Genomic DNA, 21,189 nt, shown 5'->3' on the forward strand with positions numbered 1-21,189 from the left:
GCATCACCCACGCGGGCATACAGACGGATGGCCTGTTATAAAATGTGATCATCAACTAACTACGTAATAGGACATTTGAAATCCTTTTGCGCATAGGCATACAGCCTAGATCACGCATTCCAGGAATCTAAACTTATTTGAGAAAGCCTTATCTTACTTCCTTTCATAATAACACCCAAGTTGTCAGGAAAAATATGTGCCACCTCAAAAGGTCCATTGTACCTCCATATCGGTTAGAGTAACAGCGTTCTTCACGGTTTCATACGGGCGGCAATACGCAAAGCGGACAATGCGCATACAAAGGAACGATCGTGCCTTGTAGCGCACTCTGCGTACGACAGCGCTGTACGGAATCCTTTCTAGGAAGATCCAGTGTGCCGCGAATGCGCGCGCATTATGGCAGACGGTGGGAACGATGCCCATCCACTCCGCCCACTCATATACTGCCCCGCGTCTTGTCCGAGAACCGGTTGAGCGGTACGAGTCGCTTGCGTTGTCGATCGTCTTTTTCGAAGAAATTGTATAAAAAGCCCCGTTCTTCAATCGCCGGTACTTGATGTTCGAACGGCACACAGCGCGCACATGGACCTCATTTGTGGGGATGACCGCTATTCCCGCGACAAGAACCACACGCACGAACTACGCTATTAAGATTGAATTCTGAGAATGTGCTATAGTTGTTTCCATCCAGTGAGGCATAACTGTATATCTTAGAGCACGCCTCTCACCTTACGCGCAATCATTTCAACGTTCGCAAATGGGCAGCACGTGTGCGGTTCACGACCTCCCTCCATCTGCATTTTTTTTATTCCTTTCCTCGTTCTCAACTAACAATTATCCTAAATTTAATGCGTTTTGTTTTTTTAATAGACCTCACATTAACCTAAACTGTACGCTTATTTGCGGAGGCCCAAATAAAAACGGGCAGCTTCTCACGTAAATTACACACAAACAATTAATTATACCATGTAACAGCGCAAACACATCTAGTGAGAGGAAGAGGACCGACTCACGCACTTAATTTCATCAAGCGCAATTTCAGGACTGCCTCTCGTGATGTTAAGGAAACTTTGTATTTTACTAATGTCCGCTCCATCGTAGAGTATGCCGCCGCAGTCTGGGATCCCAATTCCATTATACTTATAAATAAATTAAAAGCTATTCAAAATAGGACCATAAATAAATTAAAAGCTATTCAAAATAGGGCCGCACGTTTCGTGACGAATTCCTACATCTATAATACTAGCGTTACCGCACTGAAGAGAGCCCGTTCATGGCACTTTCTTGAAGCACGTAGTTCCGTATCTAGGCTTACACTGTTGAAGCACATAGCGCGGGGAAAGGTTTCGCTTGATCGCGATGTTTATCTAGAACCGCCTACGCGTATCTCCGTCATGAAAGACCACAGTTGCAAAATTCGTGAAACAGCACAACTGTATGCAATCGTTCTGACGACACTTTTACAGTTCTACTGTCGCAGCACCTGCTTCGCTCAGCGTAAAGATTCGATTCCTGCTTCTGCTTTTAGTATGCATGCTGCTGGCTAGTTTGGGTTGAGTCTGCTATGTCTGCTTACCGTCTTTTCAGTGTACCGCTTCCTTCATACCTTGACGACTTGCCGTTCTGGCTGATTGCTTTGACTATTATGCTTCGTTTTACATATCACTTTTGTATTCCTGCTTTTGTGCTTTTATTTTTTTAGCTTAGTATGGTTGCTGGCAAGTGGTCGGTGTTGGGTCCGTTTATTTGTTTACCTTATCCTCACTTTATTGTTTCATTTCTACGTTGAAGACTTACCGCTCTAGATGATTGTCCTGATGACTGTGCCTTGTTTTTGCATGTCACTTTCTGTAATATACCCCCCTGCTGTAATGCCCTCCGGGCACAATGTGGGTAGATGAATAAATAAATGAAACCCTTCAGTTGGCGCCGGTGTATATGTTTTTATTGCATCAACGTAAGCCTACTAGCCCGCACTGTCCATCTTCTAGCGTTATTTAGCTGCGATGATAAGCACTGCGGACTTTAGTAAACGTAGCTGCATGCAGACACCACCTTCTACATAATAACTACTGAAGCGTCGTTTGAACAGCCCGATTTTGATACTGTTGTCCTGCAATTCCTAAAAGCATCACTTTACGTAAAACGTCGACCTATAAGGAACCTGCACTGGCTAGACGGCGCTGCAAGTGTTCTGCAGTGCGCCTAAAAAATGTTGCTGTTGGCCGCTTGGTTCGCGAAAAACAACCGAGCATGTTCATCATTGTTATAGATACGCATATGTGACAGATAACGTCCTTGCCTAGGCGCTCTCGATGTAGCCCAGTTATCGGACGCGCCATGCAAGACAGAGCGTGCAATCTGATCCCTGTAAGCTCATGCAGGTGGCATGGAAACGCCCTACGAAAGCGCCTTAAAAGTACTTGCTCTTCTCGCTAGGCTATGTGTTACGGCGCGGCGATCGCCACAGCAAACTTCATTGTAGGGTGCCTATATCAGTCACACTAACAATTGAACGCGCGCTCAAGCTCATTGATTGCTGTTTATAGTTACCAGCTGGATGTAAACTTTCACCCTACAAAAATAACGTAAACCCCGACGGCTGACTGTGTTTTCCACTGCAAGAGTTTCTCTCGGTTTAAGTGCATTCGTGCTGAACCGAAAAAAAAAAAAAAAAAAACACTGTTGACAGCCCTTCAAACCGAAGCTGTGTCATTTCCTTCAACGTTGAACCCAACGAACTCAACCAACACGTTCACCGTCTGGCGCGGGTTGCCTTTTATGCAACGCACCCGAAAACCTCCACAAGGCGCGCAGTGTCCATGCTGAACTGCTTAATGACAGGTTTTGCTCAGATAGACGCATGTACGCTTAGGCTCGCTCGCGCCTGTCGGCACACTTACTATATACCTTTATTTTACATTTGTATACTGGGCGCTGCTCTAAGCGGCTAGGCGCTTTTGACGCTTCATTGGGCTGTGCGACTCACAGTCGATCCTGCCTAATAGCGGCAATAATTGAGCAACGTACATTAACACGTCTGTTTGAGCGTTACGCTTGAAGCGTCGAACGCAAAAGAGAAAGAAGGAACAAAATGCTTCGCTGAAGGTATATGGTTTCAGCTCAGCTGTCGTGGCAACTTCAGCATACGGGAATGGCAAGTTCATATCATCTGCATATTTTCTTTGCAGTATCATTCACGGAAGATGGGGTCATCATCATCATCATCATCATCAGCCTGATTATACCCACTGCAGGGCGAAGGCCTCTCCCATATTTCTCCACTTAACCCGGTTCTGTGCTAGCTGCATCCACTTGACCCCTGCGAACTTCTTAATCTCATCCGCCCACCTAACTTTTTGCCGCCCCCTGCTACGCTTTCCTTCCCTTGGAATCCAGTTTGTTACCCTCAGCGACCATCGGTTATCCTCTGTTCGCACTACATGTCCTGCCCATGTCCATTTCTTCTTCTTAATTTCTACAATGTCGGTATCTTGAGTTATTTCTCTGACCCACTCTGCGTGCTTTCTATCTCTTATTGTTACCCCTACCATTTTTCGTTCCATAGCCCTCTGGGTTGTCCTCAACTTAAGTAGAACTCTCTTGGTTAGCCTCCACGTTTCAGCCCCATAGGTGAGTACAGGCAAGATGCAACTGTTGTATGGGGTGCTTTTCTTTATTCGATCACCGGACGAGTGGTCGTACGTGGGCTTTGGTTAGTACGTGGTCTTAATCTTATATGGAAGCGTATATACATCAAATACCGCTAGCTCACTTTTCTTTTTTGTATGGGTAAAACTCGAGAGAAGCTTCATCTCTGAAACACCGCGTGCTCTTCTGACCGCGACTGCACAGGTGTCATGTGACATGACGTGTCAATTTGTGAAATGCAAAGGTACCCAAATGAAAGGCAAGTGAACATCAGATTTTGTCGTACAGAGGTGCAGCACTCTTTGATAAGCTATCCGGTATTCCCGACTAGGATTAATCCTTTCCAAAACCTCCAAGGTAATACAAATGCAGTGATTAGCAGGACGCGCACAGGACAGGGATAAAATTGCTGGACACTTAGCACTCTTGCGTGCCAAAGAATGTGTGAAATCCTTTAAAGCTAGGACAAATTTAGGTGTACTTTAGAACAAAATTCCTTCAATTTATTCGGTAAATTACGTGCTTCTGTCGCATCATGCACGCACACAGCAGCACCAATACACTTTCATTCAAGTAAGCAGCTAATTGAGAATAAAAAGGTGCATGGTCCTCTCAGTTCGCACCATATTGGACATTGCCGATTGTCTTGTGCGAAAAGAATACGACTGAAATGAAGAAGGTGAAAATAAAGAGAGAATAGGCGTGCATCGCAGCCACGACGCGCGCTTAAACGCTGATAACAGCCGTGAAAAAGGCTGATTCTCCTCGCATTCGCCCTTGGTCGCCACTGTGAGTAAAGCGATTACGCTTGAAAAAGCAATGATGGGTGCCGAGCTCTGCTTCAATGTGACATCGTTTAATTCTACCACGAGATGTGATTGTCGTAAAGCTATGTCGGAATCGCAAAACAGGCACAACTTTCTGATTTCCACGGGCTGTGAATGCGCCTCTTAAGGACCACCGTCCAAGTTTTTTCAGCGTTTAAAGTGGCCAACGTTCTGAGTGACCAGCAAGCGTTTTAAGTGGCCAGGGTTCGGAGCAGTGGCAAGGATTACGTCCTCTAAATGCGTTACGCGCACGCTTTGAACGCGCCACATGACATCGCACGCTAGAAGAAAGAAAAGAAACGGGACTAGCAAAAACTTGTCCCCGGAAAAAGGAGGCGCAAATCACGCTTTGGCGCGTGTTCATTGTTGCGCGTGAACACTCATCCGGCACGGTTCAGTTGGCACAGCGCGCCGGCGGCCGCACTCCCGCGGGGGCCATGGTATATAGAGTCCGACATGCTTGCGGCTGCCCTACACACTGGGAGAGACCGACACCACACCAGGTCGGGGATAGGGAATGGGGGGAAGGGGGGGGGGGGGAGGGGGGGGTGGGGGGTTGAGGGTTGGCGGGGTTGTGGGCGCGTAGGGAGCATGCGGCATCGTATTATGCTTCATGCCATGGCGGTCTCTCGCGTCCCCAAGCAGAAGCAACAGCGATGCAATGGAAGTAATGGCCCCAAATTGAGGGATATCTTTATTCCCTCCAAACAGCCCCGAACGAGAAAGGGTCTCGGCGCGCGCCGATTGCTGGATACACGTGAATAATCGTTGGTTTTGCCTGTGGTGTTGGGGGCACGTGTCGCTTGTATGCGGAGAAGGCTATTGCGAGAGCGGCAATGAGTTTTGAAGCCCGAGGCGCTCTCAGTGAGTGGCGCCTTATTCACTGAGCTGTCGCATTAAGGGAATATAATGTGCCACGATTTAAATGTAAAAGCGAACGCTCGCGTTTATCTTACGAAATGACTGATGGTATATGTTGTCCCGCTCGGACCTATGCATCGCGGGAAAACCAACACCACTGCATTTCTAACTTCATATCATACATCAAAGCTCGAGATTCGTCTGGAGACGTGGTAGCGTTTCTGGAAGGACAACGTAGCATTATTTCAAGACTCATTTCAAGCTTTAAAGGAGGAAATCCAAAGAAAGTCTTAGATAAGGAGACCACCTGCAGACGACTCCAGACGCGATGTTTATGACTCCTTGACTGCCGTCAAAATTCTACCCCAGTGATTGCGACGTGGGATGTATACTATGTGGTGAAATAGTCACTTATGATCAGACAGTGGGGCAATGTAAAGACGAGCCGCTTCCGGAATCTCTAAACAAATATTGTTTCGCGTACATTTGTATGGAACTGCTCTCGCAGTTTGTTCAAGCCTGTAAAGCATGTTTTGCTTTGTACTATATCACAAATCGCCTTAACTTCGAACAATGAAAAAATCGTACAGCATCTGTTTTGAATGTTAGCACTCTCTTACCATGCTTCTAGCCGGCTTGCCAAATAGGATATTGCTATCTAGGCTTTAAATGTACAGACGACCACTCAATTAACGGAAATGTAGGATACACGCTTCTATGAAGGCATTCTGCAACTGTCTTAGAGGGTTAAAACCGAACACTGACCCTGTAGGATGAAACGAAATTACTTTTCAAAAGTTCTCAAGCCACCTCACGTCACATGCAACACGCACAAAGTACGCTACGTAGCGATACGCGCGTGCTCAGTGAGATTTCGACTTCCTGTTTGCCGATTTGGCTAAAATTTTCAACCGTCTAGAAAATCTCCGCTGAAACTAGAACATCAGAGCCATCGAGCTATCTACTGAAAAACGTGAGAACTTTGGGGCAAGGCAAAGACTTTCTGAACGGAACCGTAGCCTAAAACACTGCTTTCCCCAGTAGTATCGTGGAAACGAAATGGCGTTTCAAGCGTCTGTGTCCGAGAAAATCAAAGCATTCTGCGTATCCATTAGTAAAATCTCTGGGAAGTTGGCCCTACGAATGGAAACCTATATCTCAGGTTCCTTCTCTACCTCGCTTCATTTCTTGTCTGAGAATCACGGACCTGTATTCACAAGGAACCAAAATTTTCCCCTTCCTGATCAGCGTCAGTGGCTCGCTTCCGTGATCATACCATTTCCCCGCCACACGCAGAGGCGAGCGCGCTGGTTTACACTCCTCCTTACCCTCCTCTGCAGCGCCTGCAAAACAAACTGGGGCGGTCCGTGCATCTGTTGCGGCGTGGTGCGGCGCTTGTACGCATTGACGCCTCCGCCATGCACCAGCGCGCGCCTTTCGCTCGTCACGCAGCTGTCGCGAACTCCGATGGCGTTTAGAGCATTTCTATTAGGAGCGATGCGCCATAGACAAGGTGGGGCTGTGTTCTACACAGGTCACTTGAAATCTATTACGAAGCCAGTATGGGGTCATTACGACTCTTTAGCTTCCTTTCTGTATTTGTTTTCTGGAATTTGACGTCTTGAAATTACCTCAGCTACGGGGGCATCGCATCTGGTTGAGGACAAAGCATTTGGCTGATACGGCTGGCTGCATTAATCGACGCCATATGTTTCCTCATCTCGAAAACAGACGCGGAAAGGTTGTTCCGTCTTGTGCATCAGCCATTATAGGTGGCAACACGCATGGTATGATCTCGGCAGCGAATGAAACTTAACATCCTGAAGCCTTCTATGTGGCCACGCACCTTTTACCAGTCGGGACGCCAGACAAACTATTCTCTTAGATGTGGAGATATGACTGTTTTATGAACAGTTGAACGGACGTTAGGTAGTGATACACCAGGCCAAATACGGAAGTGAAACTTGTAAAGTGATAATCGGCTCCGCTCTTTATGGGGTGGTGGCAAAGGTGCGCCATCGCCGCAGAAGAAACGCCCTCAAAATCCTTCCAAAGTACCCTTGCGAAGGCACAGGCTAAACACTCTGCTCTGCAGAAATCATCAGCTCCGGTTTAGCACGGGCCAATTTCACGAAAGCAAAGATTGGCACGCACTAGGCAGGCCTCGAGCGCATTCGTTTTCCTACCGTGGAGGTCTCCTGGCGCTGAATGTTGTTTGCAATGCTTGAGAAGCCACAAGCAGCACTCTGCAGCAGGGCATGAGTGCTCTAGTATCGTGTGCTCTCTCTCAAATAAACCTTTTTGTCTCTGTCTCTTCATCCACATCGGAATACCTTGAAAAGGGGAAATATCTACCATTTTCAACATGACTCCATAAAAATAAGCAGATAAGTAAAAAGAAAGATCTAAGGCAAACTCTTTCGGGTTTTAAACTTCGTGCAAGAAGCCGTCGATACGGGAAAGAAATTTATTCTCTCGCCGTCGAGAAACTATGAACGTTGTGTAAATCACCCGAGACTTATCAGTGAACGGGCTTCGGAAAAGAAAACTTGTGGGCGCCTGTTGAAAGCCAGGCCCTAGAAACGCCATTCGCGGACGTTTAGTAGCGCGCCGTGTTAGAACTCCATGTGAATGCATGCTCAACTTGAAGCGGCAAAAACAGCTCCAAGCGCGTTCGCACGCAAAGTCTCCACGTGCGAAAAATCACGCCGCCATCGCTTAGCGCAAAGCGAGCCATACATTTGCACGGGCCTTGGCAACAGCGGTGAACGAATCAGGTATACATGCACATACAAATCCAGGAGGCCTTTATGGGAAGACGCCTACTGGAAAAGGACGCCTTCGTCCCTACAGAGCATCATCAAAAACTTGGCGTCCCGAGATTTTGATTTAGAGAGCGGGCGGCGCCACTCTGCGGATGTTGTGAAAAATGAGGTCCCTTCCCGCTGAAGGATGGTTTGCGCATCCCTATTCGACCTCCCTGCAGGCACCGGTGCTTCCTGTGAGCCCTCCTTCTGCCTCTTCTCCGACTGCGTGCTAACACATGAGCGCTTAAAAGAAGCTTCCTCTTTGGAACACGTCACGGCGCGCTTGCGCGCGCTCGGGCTCACTTTTTCTTCAGCCCGCGCCTCTCAACTTTTGCGCGCCGGGAAATCACTTTGGCATTTCGATTACGCATGGGCGCCAATGGAGAGAAGGAAGCTCGAACGGATGAACGATGAGTTAGCGTACGCAGGACCGCTTTAATGTCTTAAATGAGCGCCATTGTGTCCACTCAAAACTAAACAAGGCGGCATTTATCGAGGCTCTCTGGAAGGATGTATCATTACTTTTAGAATCCTTGATTTTGTTGTATGGCAAGTTTGCTCAGTGAGCTTTAAATAGGTCGTACTCTTCGGGTGTCTGTCTGCTTGAAACTACTTGTTTAGATTAATAGGTTAAGCAAGCTTTTGTGACGAATCTCTGTGTGGTGTTCAATGCATATAAGTAGAGTGAAGCGAAAACTTCGAGGTTTTGCAAATTTACTTTTAGATGTGACTGATGGCTCGCTCAAACATTCTCTAATCCCTCCAAACTAGGCGATAGACTCCGGGCACGTAGAATGGTTATAAATGACAAGAAAATAGAAAACAGAATACCTCTACATTTCTTCCTGTCAATAAATTGTCACTTGTAGTAGCGCTTAGCTTGTGTTTCTGCTGAGCGGCGTTTTGTGCGAAATACATATTTTCAGTTTGCCTGTGTTACATTTTGCTAGCATTGTTTAACATTATGGAGAGACATCGTTTTTACAGAGCAGTGTGAATTCTCCTTTTCCCTTACAGCGTCGTAATGGCAGCAGTCGGCGTACTTCGCATTGTTAGTGTTGTTGTTTTGTGTACGAATTAGTAGCCAAATTGCACGAAATTAGGCACGCATGCTATAATGCGGTGATTGCAGCCTTCCTTTATTTTAACCTAGCCCTTCTTTTTTGACGCGACTGTAAGCTCTGAGGGCGGAGAAAATTTAGAGCGTGTTTGAAGCTGGATGACTACGTGTAAAATGAAAAATTAAAGCATCCTCAATGACAGTCAGTTCGTTACAAATCACTAAAGGTCTGAAAAAAAAAAAACGGAGGCAGGAAAAAAAAGAGGAGAGGGAGAGCGCGCGGCGGTCATCATTTCGCACTGTCACACGTTAATTACTTTTATCTGAGCTGTGTTTCGACACCGCCATCGTTTCCACAAACGTTCACATTTTTGTCGTGCCCAAATCTCTTGTTCTTCCCAAGTACATTCCTAAAACTGCACTGTTCAGTCTTCCGCGAAATATCGGTCATCCCAGCCGATCGTGTTGTTCCATTTGTCATTCGACTCCATCATAATCTCAATACTTCGTGCTTCTATCCTTATGCTACCTCTGGACGCAACCGCAATCACAGTCGCCGAACGACTACAGACTACACGTCCGCAACGCACCGTTCGGGAATGTAGTTTCTTTTCTTTTTTTTTTTTCGAACAACGAGCTCAACATCAAATTTCTCTACCCTCTTCCGATGTATATACATATGCGTACGTCATTTTGCAGTGGTGTGTAGAGACCAGCCAACCTGGCAGGGCCTCCTAGCGGGTAAAAAAAAAACAAAAAACGAAAAAGAAACAACGCTCGCATTAGTATTATTAATGGTTGCCACTGCCGGCGCCCGTTATCCTTTTCTCCACTCTCTCCCTCTCTCTCTCTCCCTCTCTCTCTCTCTCTCTCGTTCGCAGCCAGCTCTTTGAAACAAGTTGCAAGCCGCTGGGTGCGTTCTTGCCGCTGATGCTGCGCGCATTTTGATGACATCCTGAGACGAGCAGTGCTCGGGATGAGGATGCAGGCAGCCACAATCACCATCGGGTCCACGCATGCGCCGTCGGCTGCAACGCGCGTGCTGCGGCCAATCGCGTGGCAGCTTGTGTGCGAAGCGAGGGGTTCGTGAACGCCGGTGAACGCGCGGCGACGAACTTGCGTGCACTCGGCAGAGAGAGCCCGTTGAACAAATAACGCGATTTAAATGTACGGGCGGTCTGCCTAGCTTCCGTTGTTTTAAACGGGGGGGACATACAAAAAGAAATTAAAGCTGCAAGGGGGAGGGAGGGGGACGCACGAATGCTCGTGAAGAGTGGCGTTGAATTGTACGAGAAACGTGCGTGTGGCGTCGGTTCCGTTTTAAGCCTAATGACGGGAACACATGCCAACGCCTCCTCATCTCCGCTTTTGCTCCTGCGCGTTGGTCTTCTTCCCGAGCAATAATACGAGTCGGAAAAGCCTGCTTTCCAGGAAAGCATCTTTTTGCTGTTGTTTTTCTCTCTCCGCAGACGATACTCGGCTCGTATGCAACCCCAAACGTGCGTGGTTTAATAAGCAGAGTGTTTTGGGAGATATTGTGTGCACCGTCGTTGCGACGGGCGGGCATTTCGTGACGATATCACTGAACATGGGGGGCGCTGCCGAGGTTGCTGCCAAGTTCCCCCTCCAAGAGACCGGCGGGAGGGACGTCGCTGTGTATAAGGGCCAAAAACCAGAGCTGAATGTTTTACGCGGTATATAGAGAATTACAATGCCTCTTGAATTCTGAAACAAGGTTATTTCGCCCTGGCGTGCACCCAACGGGAAAGTTTCGTTTGGGAATGAGTATGCTGGATGCTCAAGCGGCTGTCAGAGATTCTCCTCTTCCTTTGCGGGATTTAGATTGGAGGAGGAAAATTCGCGAGCTGTTCCCGAATTCCCTCGTATCACCTTGATTTGTAGCTCGATTAGCGTGGGTGGGTGAACTGCGGCACCGCGTAGACGTGGCACGCATTGTGGGATTTAAATCGTTGCTCTCGATCTGGTTTTATCTTTTCTTGCTTAATAACACACGTCTTTGACGTGATAGCATATACAGCTCGTTCAGTTGAAAGTGTCGCTGTAACCAAGAATTAAGAAAATGCGTCGGAAACAATACACAATTCAATAAAATAGAATTCTCGTCTCTGTGGTACAAACCTACGCCCTCTGCATGACCGTGGGGCCCGAATGCATGGGGTAGTTGGTGCTATCAAGCATTGGTACCAAGCACCTATAGATAGTGAAAGCATTATGGTACGTATAATTTACTAATGTGTGTTTGGCATGCGTACTGATTTTACGGTAATAGTAATAGTGAACATTATTAATAATTCATATAAGAAAAAAATTAAAAAATCGCGGAATGAAAAGCCGATATTAAAGGAGCTGTCGCGTCTACTCTTTTGGCTAAGCTTAAGCATCCTCCTAATAGTTTAAAGCACTTTGAAACTCCTATGATATTGTTATGAAGAAGATCGGAAGTGGCGCGAGAGGAGTCCTCGCGCTAGGCCAACCATTAAATCATCCTTCACCCTATCGCCATGTTGTACTGTCCTCTTTGCTTGTCACCGCGTAACATTTTGGTGGAGGTGCGGTGTACGTCATCCCCATCCTCACCTTGGAGCATCGACGCCATCTGTGAGCCGGGACCATCGACCGAGGGCCCAGGGTCACCGCCGAGCAGCTTCGCCCCAGCCCTTCCAGCCCAGACCCGACCAACTACCACCGCCCAGCCCCCAGTCAGGATCTGAAGACAAGGAGAACACACAGACCAACCAGAACCGAGACGAAGGACCCGAAAGACCCGAATGACCCGAAGGAACAGATGGATACGAACACGCAACCCCCACCCAAGCCGCCCGACGCGACCTCGAGGCATCGGTCCCATGGATGCTTTGGTGGCGGATGGTTGAAGAGCTCCAGGGGAGGCGGATCACCCACGCATCAGACATCGTGGTGGCAAGCAAGTAATTCATTCTTGTCTTTCCTTGAACATCCTCACAGTCACGTCACCATCAACTTCAAACGAACCTGTCGGGACGATCGCTCGGTGGCCCCGGGAAGTGTTACGAAGAAGAAGATCGGCAGTGGCGCGAAAGGAGCACTCGCGCTAGGCCAACCATTTAATCGTCCCTCACCCTATCGCCATTTTGTGCGGGCCTCTTTGCTTGCCACCCGGTAGCAATGTTTTCCTTGCAGCTTCGATGAAGCCTTGCACACGGGCTAACAGACAGCAACAATGCAGTATAACTCTAACGTTGAATAGGGACAAAACAAAACGCACAGAAAAGCTGTTTTCTTTTACACTTTTTATGGAACTGTTGCAGCCATCCAAGAAAATGTGCAAGCAAATTTGTGGTGTTTGATTTTTTGTTCGCTTGACTGTTGCTTGGCGATTCTTCCAACGGCATTCTAGGCCGGCATGGGGTACAGAAAAGTGAGGGACTTTGGACCCCATGAACGAGTGCTTTCGCATAAAAGCATTTGCATTTCTGGCCTTGGAAAAAAGAAAGCAGTTTCTTTAAGCGCAGAATTATCGAGCATCTGCTCTTCAGCATATCTAATCAGTTCAGCGTCCAAAACTTTCGCGCAGGTTTCATTTGTTGTTCGGAGCGGAGCTCACTGGCCATTATTTCAGTAGAAGAAAAGGGGAAATGGACAGTTTCCATACTTCTGAATGTTTATATCTTGTTCACGCAAACTGTCATGCAGTTATCGTTTGTATTTTAAGGCGAAAGCCTTTATTGCCTCATCGTTGTCGTCAGCAAGCGTCACGCTTTTGCGGCGGCTCTGATTGGTCGAGGCGGGATGACGTCATGGAGGTCTCGACCAATCACGGAGCACCACCACAGTATGCGCGAATACATGTCTTATATGGTCATATCACTATCATATTATTGATCACTAATTGAGAACTAATTACTAAACAATGTCTAATCGAAATACTAATTGCTAAATAATTACTAATTATAATCAATGTTCCATAATTATTCCTTACAAATCAGTGAGTTTCGTAATCAAACAATTAATTACTAATTAATACCGCGCACCCGGTAAAATCAACCACACAACAGCAAACGTAGAACAACTGCGGAGATACAAGGAGCGCGATCTCGTCGCTGCCAAGCAGAATTCACTGAATAAATGCACTCGCAGAATGTGAAAGAGTAGTCGCTCGCTTTACTCGTGGCAGCATTCATCACTACATGCGCAATTGTCGCGTAGCAGAATGCAGCACTGATATTTTCGCCTTTCATCACTTTAGTCGCCAAAGTGTCCTCGAATTTTTAATGTACTTAGTTTAGCTAGACTAGCAACTTCGTAAATTCTCCTTCCCGTAAGTGACACGGGCCTTCTGGTGACTTTTCAGTCAGCCAGGTGCTACTTCGCGCGGTGGGTAAGTCAATGTAGCTATTCTTTGTTATCTGGTGCTGAAAAGACTACCTAGCATTGACATCATTTTATTATTTGCTCCGCGGTGATGGTGCAGTGGTTAGGGCGCTCTCACACTGTGCCCAAGGATGCGGGATTGAAAAACGAAAAGCTAGGCACCCGTGTGTTGTGCGATGTCAGTGCACGCTAAAAAGCCCCAGGTGGTCGAAATTTCCGGAGCCCTCCACTACGGCGCCTCTGATAGACTGTGTCGCTTTGGGACGTTAAACCCCATACACCGCACCAAACCTATTCGCGCGCGTTGCCTGCAAGTTTCAAACACTTGATCCTCAATCCGGAGAAATTTTAAAATCTCACAAGTTACCCCCGTCCCTAGAGCTGATCGAGGTCCTGGCGCGCGAGTAGAGAGGGTATGCCATTGGATTTTCTTACTTTTATGTAAACGTTGCGTGCGCGAATTCCCGAAGCAGTCGGAAGAAATACTACGGGGATTGTATAATCATAGCACCATTTCCTACCACGTGTGAGTGAAATCGCGTGTTGGTCTGTCCAACTTCTTATCTCGACCTGATTTGAACATAGCGTGACTTGTACTAACTTGCACACATTGCCGCCTGATTTCTACTCGTGTGCCTTCATCACCGTGGCTTATGAGCGGGCATAAAATCTTGGGACCTCCCCTGTCATTTCTGTTCATTGTTCACTCCTTCAACATTTACGGAAACGCCTGTAAGAGATAAAAAAAAAAAAAAAAACGGGAGAGAGGATGGGGGGGGGGGGGGGGGGGGGGAATTGAAAACCAAATCTGGCATTGTGGATTGTGGAGCCACACAGTTATAACGGGCTCAGTCACAGATTCATGGTATATGCTCAGAGTCTGGGATGTTAGGGTGAACACGTACTTCATACGTACTTACTTTTGGTACAGCTGCAAATACGTTATTTTAGAGAATTTCAGAGTGACTACGTTTGTTATTTCTCTATAAGTCGAATTGCATCCAGGGTCCTCAACTAGGAAACAAAATAACAAAGTATCATGACCTTTGACAGAGCCGATAGCTTTTTCCTTTCTATAACATGCAAGTCGCAATTTGACAGTGATTGAACGCCTGAGTAATCTAGATATGGAAACTTAGTCTTTACTTCAACGAAAACGCTGATTTAGAATGGAGCAGAGGTGGTCGCGTCTCACGAGCCACGAGACGTTCCACACAGAAAATTCGTTTGTTGAGCCAGTTCATTGAACGAAGCATGTCCGAGAGAATGTCTCCATTCAACCCAGTGACTGCTACTTCCAGGAACAATTCTTAAATCGAGACCTCCTTAAAGGCACGAATAAAATGCATGAATAGGTATGCAACCCTGGACTGCGCGTTCTGATAAAAGCTTACAATATTCCTTTGTCGCAACGAAAACAACGCAGCCCAAAGCAGCTCCACTCATTTGCGGTTGCACACTTATCATACATGTGCTGCTTCATTCAGTAATGTCAACGTGACTACACATATCAGTCATAAAGTAGGTCAGAATTGCCATAGTGCTTCCTTTCAGTAGAAAAATATAGCGAAATGGAGGCTTACTATAGCTGAAACGTATACCGCGACATCCGGTTCCGGAAAGATGGCGACGCATGCCATATCAATGTGTACGGGTCTATATGCGCCTACACTCCATTTCACAAGATGTTTGCACAGCAGGTAAATAAGGATGATGCCCCCAACATGACTGGGCCCCTACCCTCCATCATAGCAGCACAGTCATATCGTGATCGGCCGAGATTTCTCTTAGAGCGCAAAAAGCTTGTGAAACGGAGGCTAGTAAATTTTCATCTCTGCAACGTTGAGCATGCATTAAGGCCATTTACCGTGTTGGGCGCAGTCCAACGTCGGAGACGCAAGGACGGCCGTCAGCGGCGCCAGCGGACCACGTTCACGAGCGAGCAGACGCTGCGACTGGAGCTGGAGTACCAGCGCAGCGAATACATCAGTCGACCGCGTCGCTTCGAGCTGGCCGAAGGGCTCGAGCTGACAGAGACGCAGATCAAGATCTGGTTCCAGAACCGACGCGCAAAGGACAAGCGAATCGAGAAGGCGCAGCTGGACCAGCAATACAGGTACCTATATCGTTCCACTACGGCTCGCTTCTCTACCTCTAGGTTCTTTGCGTGTCTTGCACTGCAGACAAGTTTTTTTTTTTTTTTCATTCCCAGTACGTGGGCTGTCTTTGAAGTCAATACGCAATTTCGAGTGAGCAAGTCCTCGCGCAATGTGTCACGACTACATCACCGTGTCGCTTTTGATCAATCAATGCCCTTTTGCATCAAGGCCTCCGGCTAACTAATTTATTCGGTCGCGAGTTTTGGACTGCAGAGTACTTATGCCCTGCAATTCTGGGCCTTTCCCTTCACAGTGATAGTTATCTATGAACGATATAGTTTTGCATACCATAAGATATATATATATATATTACCGTAACAATAAATATATTCACATATAATTCCTCTTGCAGTTTTTGTTTTGTTTTGCTAATTATTGTCAGAAGCGCATCTCGTTTGTTTTCTATGGCAACAATAACATTTCGCCTTTTAATCTAAAAGTTATAAATACTCGGTTCATGTAATCGCAGAGCTTCTTAAGTGTGATTTCGCTAGGCATAAAAATATCAGACCCTTCCCATTAATATATTTACAGAAGTCTGATCCAATACTCCTCAGTTGGCTCACAGTGGTTGTCAGATACACAAGCCATTGGTTTTCTATGACAGTCCTAACTACACGGTGCGAGAGCAGGAAAAACATTATGCGCAGGCTTTTACTAAGCATGGGTGGGTAAGTCCATGCCTATCAATATGTTCATAACATTATCTTACGGTATTCTACAGCTGTCCAAAAATTAAAAGTAATGTCCACGAAAGCTGAACTTCCACATCTCGAAATCTGACAACTATTACGAAGGGAGGGCAGCGAGATTGAGTCTAATTGAGTTGGCATGTGTATCGAACCAACGATTGAATTATTAGTGTAAGTTTAACTCAGCGAATGAAGGCAAGTAGGCGAAGAATGTTTGTGATGGAAACTTGAGCCTTGAGTCTAGTGAAGGCGTTCCCAAGAGGCCCGCAAACGAGTCACGGTCAAACCGAGCAGTTCGTTAATTAAACTTCGGATGTTAGTGCATGCTGTCCTGCGCAATCCTTATTCTGGCGATTACGGCTGTTTGCTGATAACGATATGTTTCATAGATAGCATTACAAGGTGGTGCTGCCATGGAGCTCATGTATTGATTAATCTATATATAGTCGCCTCTTCCATGGGAGTGCAAAAAAGCGTGGAGAAAGCGCAGCATTCTTTCGAATTTTCAGAAATAAGTCACAATGTCAATCTTCTAATCAGATAATGGTGGTTTTCAATTATATATTTCGCTGCATTACCAAGGAAGGCAACATTCTCTTTGGACTAAGCGAGCACAAGAGACAGGAGAACGTCAAATTTAACGAGTGCTAGAGAGCTATCGCACGTCCTTCCGCTTTGGACCTCTAAACAACAGCTGAGACCATGTGATAAGCGCGAGGGCAATGTTTCGCATTACCTGCCGGTCATATATCGGTTCCACACGGCAATCTTTATGTTATCTCAAAGCAGACAGTCATCGCACAGTAATTAAGTAATGTCATTTACGCAGGTATTTTTGTTCTTTTTGCACTGTGTGCGCCCCGTCCAAAAATGACAGCATACAGTGTGCTGTGCTTGGCCAAATGACAAACGTCTTTGTGGACAAACATCATTTAGACAGCAAATAACGCAGGGAGCCCATGAAAATTCGTGGGACCAGCAGCCTCTCATTTGTAGGGTTGTGGCATCACAACCACGCACGTGGAAGCCTTTTGACTAAAGGAGCAACGAGGATGTGTTTTGCGCCTTGACCGTAAAGCGACGTCAAAGAGACCCTTCACCTGCCCCGAGTCCTCGAAGCGAAAGCTCGACCGTGGGGACCACCCGATGTGGATCGCGCCCAGGGCCTGCCAAGGAGACCGCCGTCGTCCGGCCGCAACAAGGGGCGAAGAAGAAGAGGTGGATGATTCGCGAAACGAGGCGGATTTCGTCGCAGCCCGGGAGCGGGGCCGTGTTTGAACTGGGTCCGCTCAATAATGCAGGCCGGCGCTCCCCATCGGCACACCTGCCGGCGGACAGCTTGTAATGGTTATGGCCATGAATATTTAGCGAGGCTTTGCCCTGCCCAATTTCCCCTCGTCGGAAGTCAGGCGACGAAACGGCCGCCGGCGGATTGCATGCCTCCCCACTTCTACGTCTCGTACTCATCGGCGGTCCCACACCGAGCGGTCCCGGCCGCAGCAGCAGCGCACGCATCGAGCGCTCGAAAGTGCGGCCTAAACCATAGCACGCACGTACGCTGGGTTCAACGCAGAGTTACGTGGTCGTTGGCACGCGCGCGTGTTCCCGTCGTCCTCCGCCTGGCAGCTGCGGTTATAACGCCGGGGTGAGATTGGGGCCGCGCGGTTTTGCAGGCTGAGCGGTGAACCTCAAGCGGTTGCTCGCGTTTGCGCGGCCGCACAACGCTTTGTTTTCCTACACATAGCCAAGATAAATTCCGGAATCGCGATCATGTCATCTTGTTTATGTTACGAGACTTAGATGCGGTTTTGTCAGGGAATAAAGTGAGTGAGTGAGTGAGTGAGTGAGTGAGTGAGTGAGTGAGTGAGTGAGTGAGTGAGTGAGTGAGTGAGTGAGTGAGTGAGTGAGTGAGTGAATGAGTGAGTGAGTGAGTGAGTGAGTGAGTGAGTGAGTGAGTGAGTGAGTGAGTGAGTGAGTGAGTGAGTGAGTGAGTGAGTTGTTCACCGCGAAAGGGGCCCGGAGTAAGTATGTGGGCAAGCGAATGGGACTGCGAGAGTTAGTGAACATTGCTGATTTACTGAACCCTTCACTTACGCGGTGGTAATCAAGAACGAGTTAGCGATGTAATGAAGACACCCACAGCGCTATTTATTCTGAGAAAGAGGCTGCATAGGGAGGACTTATGTGCCTACTTTTACTTTATTTCCTTCTCGAGCATAAAATAGACGTTACTTTTCCACACTATGCCGTATGCTTGTTAGCCCCTATATTGACATACAAGCAAAGTCAAACACTGAGCTCAATCTGTTGAAAAGAAGATAAAAATCAAATGTTGTGCTTCACGCGGCGCACATTTATGTTGTGCTGCCAGTTATGTCTCCTCAAGTGCGTTCAACAAACGTCTTTTTTTTTACATGGCTAGTCATGTGCTAAGAAACGTAAGACATCTTCCGTTTTAATGTTCACCCATCACAATCGCTCCATCTCTCAAGAGCTCTGAGGTTGCTAATGACTTCAACTTTCTTGCAATTCGACACAGAAACTTGGAAATTCTAAAACGAGCAAAGGTGCACGTTTAACGCGATTCGACGAGACTGTTCTAAGTGCACAAGTCTCGTAACATAATTCTTAGCTTCTCGTGAGCATATATCGGACGTACGATTTGTGCTCTGCGCATGCGCGACAGAATAGTGCATCAACCTTCGCTTCTCCTGCTTCTCCTGGCTCATCCCCAAGGATTTCAAGAAGAGATGTTTGCTTCAAAACATCTCTGAATGCTTACTAAAATTATGACGCACATTCTTTAAATAGAAATTTAGTTGAATGAACAAAATTGTGTTTAAGATATTAAAAGAAGATAAGTCAGAATTTATTCCGAATTTATTGGCTTAAGCGGCATAGGTAAGATGTTTTTCCAAACCCAAAGCAAAGGATCATGGGAAAAGCATGTGGTATCCCTACTTCTGCTTCCAACTTTTCTTCCTCCCTGCATTTCAATACATACTATTGATGTGTTGATATCGCTTATTCTAAAAATATATTTGTGATTCGACATTGCTGATTGCACTGCATCATCGCAAACCCCAGCGCATAATACGTATATACATCACGTAAGTTAAGGATTGCGCGAATAATAAGCGCGTGTTTCCAGGGTTAATATCCCGGTGGTCATGGTTCTGTGAATCAGCCAATTCAACGTGTATTTGGAAGAGTGTAATGGTTATTATAAGTCATTATATTTGCTGCTTGCCAGGCGGTGAAGTGCCGAAACCTGAAAGGATAAGGAATGATTCCATTTTCCCAAAGTGGGAGGGGGGGGGGGGGGGTAGTAAAAGGCCCATCGAACGAGTCATGAGCGCCACTGCATACACAAGGAGTCTCAACAGTGCACACAGAGGGATACGCCTGGTCCAATGTTTTAATTGTTTCCCCCGCCGGTTGCAATTCGTACGTACATCACGAAACAGGGTTAGAGACTCGTTGATCTTGCGATAATGTAGTGTGATCAGCGTTGTCGTAGCAAGCGCTGAAGGATATCAACACAGAGATTATACGTATTGCCAATATGAAATTGGAACGGGAAGTAGGTTAACAGACGATTTTCCTATGATAATTTGTGTTGAACTTAGAAACTCACCTCGCGTACCATGTTCGAAGGCATCACTGAATGCAACCAAGAAGAAAATACATCCCCAGAGACAAACGACGAATTAATTTTGTGCATTTAATCACTGGTTAATATATTAGACAAGAATGAGTACGAGCACAAAACGGACTGAAGCCACATATTCCGCGTTCGACGCAAAATGCTAATCAACCGAGTCACAGAAACAACGAAAAAGGTGGCTCTTAAATATACTTTTCTGGTTCGAACAAATATTCTTGTATTTTCGCCATGCGAAGAAGAAAAGGTCGCACATCGGCGTATATTTGGCTATCTTGCATGGGGTCCTAACACAGTTAAGTCTTTTCCCGGTTCCGCGCAGTACCAATTATCAGTTTCAGTAGACTCATTATGAGCTTTAAGTTAGCCCAATTCTAGCTGAAGTTGTTGAGGATATGACAAAACTGAAAACTTGTCCCTCCTTCTACTCGGCGCAGCAGTTTAGTTTTAATTCCCAAAAAGCCTTCCTCTGTATTGACTCCCGATGTAGCTGACTTCATGCCAATCAATCTTCTTTCCACGAATTATAAAATTCTGGCCAGAGGTCTCACTTGTCGACTTGGAATCGTCCTCAGTACCACGCCGTAGTGGGAGACCACCAAACATGTAACTTCACATGTCGCTCCATAAACACCAACTTACCACGCATGAGGACAGTCCGCGAGGCGGCGGAGGTATACGAATCCTTCCTTTGGCTACCCTCCAGATTTATTTGAAGGAGGCGTTTGATCAGGGGAACCGTGCCTTTCTCTTTTCTCTCCTCCAGCAATGCGAAGTCAGCGAAGGCAGGATAGACTCTTGTGCACTTAGGCTCTGTGCACTTGGCCCTCACATCTAAGCCAATATGCTAAGGCATGACAGTCAAGGCATTCTACAAAGAAGTTGCGCAGTCTCTGGCCCTGCTGCAAGGGATCTTCTCTTGTTAATACCTGTCCTCAGTAAAACCCAAAAAAGCTTTACTGGGACCTACTGGCGCAATTTATTCAACCACCAGTATATCAGCAACCACCCAAAAGGGTGCATGGTTAAGATGTGTTTTCAAGCGCGTAAGGAGGCTGCCCGTTCCAGCGGGCTTCAAGGACTTTCATTTCATTTCA

Source organism: Amblyomma maculatum, chromosome 6 (assembly GCF_055883805.1).
Source record: "Amblyomma maculatum isolate TAMU_Amacu chromosome 6, ASM5588380v1, whole genome shotgun sequence".
NCBI classification, from domain to species: Eukaryota; Metazoa; Arthropoda; class Arachnida; order Ixodida; family Ixodidae; genus Amblyomma; species Amblyomma maculatum.